General features: G+C 29.4%; 1 protein-coding gene across 1 annotated transcript in view; it reads left to right on the plus strand.

The window, feature by feature from the left end:
• The first annotated feature begins 1,607 nt into the window (after nt 1-1,607).
• Nucleotides 1,608-2,389, plus strand: part of LOC107655151 (p53-induced death domain-containing protein 1-like) — a 16,601-nt gene continuing 15,819 nt past the window's right edge. The window contains exons 1-2 of the mRNA XM_016442572.1: nt 1,608-1,617; nt 1,705-1,757. The gene's annotated coding sequence lies outside the window, so the exon portion shown is untranslated. The remainder of the gene's footprint in view (nt 1,618-1,704; nt 1,758-2,389) is intronic.

Below are 2,389 nucleotides of genomic sequence, written 5' to 3' on the forward strand. Positions count from 1 at the left end.
TCTATTGTCCTCATTTGTAAGTCGCTTTGGATAAAAGCATCTGCTAAATGACTAAATGTAAATGTAATACATTTATATATTTTGTCAGGCACACCCCATTCATAATTTTCCCATCAAAATAGATCTCATCCCTCACTTTTGTCCTTCACCTCATGAGAGGGGAATTTATCCTGGATTCTCCCCTTATTCCTGGTGGGATAAACCAATCACACACTTCAGCAGGTGGTGGAGCAGAACATGTTGAGACATGCATAAAAACACTGCAACAGCAGACTGAGGAAGACACTCATAAAATAATGCTTCATATGATTCTCTCATCCACAATCAGACTATTAGATACCGCAAGTAAGTCATATTATATTATATTATATTATATTATATTATATTATATTATATATTACTGGTACTCTGTAGAGGACATTATATATGTTAGTGAATTTCTCTGAGACCCTACATGCCACAGTTTTAAGTCTGGGTGTTTTGTCCAGAGCACATTCAGGGCTTTTTAGAGATATTAAATGAGGTTTGATCATAAACACACCTTCTCCTTGGTCTTTAAATATATCTGATATTGACAGAATGATCAAATTTAGCACTCTTACGGAAAATAAACGTAATATATACGTAAATAAACATCTCAGAAAAATGCTATGGGGTTTCAGTTCGGAATATGAGTTTTTGTTATGAAACAGGGCATGATTTTCATACATGTCTTCTGTAGAGGACACCAGGACAAACGGCTGTTAATCAGGCATTTTGGGGAAACACAACAAGAAATTACAGATCAATATTCATATGCAATATGATATATTCTTATGAAAATGTTGCCAAGTTATTACTCCCATTATTACACTTCTTTTTCATTATGGCTTGCCCCAAGAACAAATTAATATGCAAATTATATGCAATGTATACATTGTGTAGAATGGGAATACCAATTTATGGACACTTTACGCACATATTCCATAAAGTAAAATAGTATATCAAATCATTCTGTTATATCTTTAATAACATTGTTGATCAATCAATATTTATTACAGACTCAAGATCCAAATTAAAAAAAAAAACAAGACAATAGGACAACATATACAACCCATGTTATGTCCTTCATAACTTAGTTGAGAATCATCTTTGTACAAAGTCTGGCTAAAAATAGCCTGAAACCCAAAAACTGATTGGTGAATGAAAAAATAGAAATAATGAAAATGAAATCATTGTTTTTGCCCATACATGCCTTTTCATGTCTATTTTTTTTTTTAAATAACTTGGTCCTGGTGTCCAACTAAAATATATATATAAAAAAAAAAAAAATTCTCCATTTGTTTCTTATGCTCCAACCAATGTAATGACATAAAAAAAAAATTCACAAAATAATTTTTTTATCATTCTCAGAAGGATATTATATTATATTATACTATATTATATTATATTATATTATATTACATTACATTACATTACATTATATTATATTATATTATATTACATTACATTACATTACATTATATTATATTATATTAACACGTATTTTAAGTGTACTTCTTTGCTGTCACTGTGTCTTTAAGAAATCTCCTCCCGCCTTTTGCTCAAAGTTCCGCGGTGAGTGACAACACGAGACATGTGCGTGAGACACGGAAGTAAACTTATTATATTTAACACATGTAAACGCATCAAATAAAGATGACATTTTGGCTCTAAACATGTTAGTTTTATAGAATTCGCGAGACCGTATATCGTTTTAAACTACAGACGCCAGCAGTGTAAGTGTTTATCATTCAGTCAGTTTGTTACTTGTTAAAATGATATATAACTTATTATTCTGTATAAAGGCTCAGTGAGGTCTTTTCCCAGCACTCGTAAATGTTGTTACACACTTGAATTCAGCTGTGATTTAGTTTAAGCCACAACGGAATGAATGAGTATGGTGCCTTTACAGTGATTTACCATGGTAAATATAACGTTAGTTACCTCTAAAACAGCGCAGATAATGCAGTTATTGTTACTAAATACAATAAGATGGTAATAACCACCACTGTCACTAAGTGATAAATTAAAATTTGACAAAAAACTAAAGTTAGTAAATGCAGTAAAATGACAGTAAGCTGGATAATAATAATGTATACACTGAAATTAAATATGCAATAATCATTTAAAGGTCATTTAATTATGTTCACATGTACACACAATCACTTACATATACATACACACTGTTTATGTAGATAACATTTAAACAGCAGCAATGTGTTCGCATTATTTTATCAGAAATATTAGATGTTAGAAATATTAGAAATAATGATTTTTTTATATTATATATATTTATATAAATATATTTAATTAGTTATATTTAGTTATATTTAATTCAGATTTTTTATATTATATATATTTATATAAA

The sequence above is a fragment of the Sinocyclocheilus anshuiensis genome, unplaced genomic scaffold (assembly GCF_001515605.1).
Source record: "Sinocyclocheilus anshuiensis isolate Anshui unplaced genomic scaffold, SAMN03320099.WGS_v1.1 scaffold779, whole genome shotgun sequence".
NCBI classification, from domain to species: Eukaryota; Metazoa; Chordata; class Actinopteri; order Cypriniformes; family Cyprinidae; genus Sinocyclocheilus; species Sinocyclocheilus anshuiensis.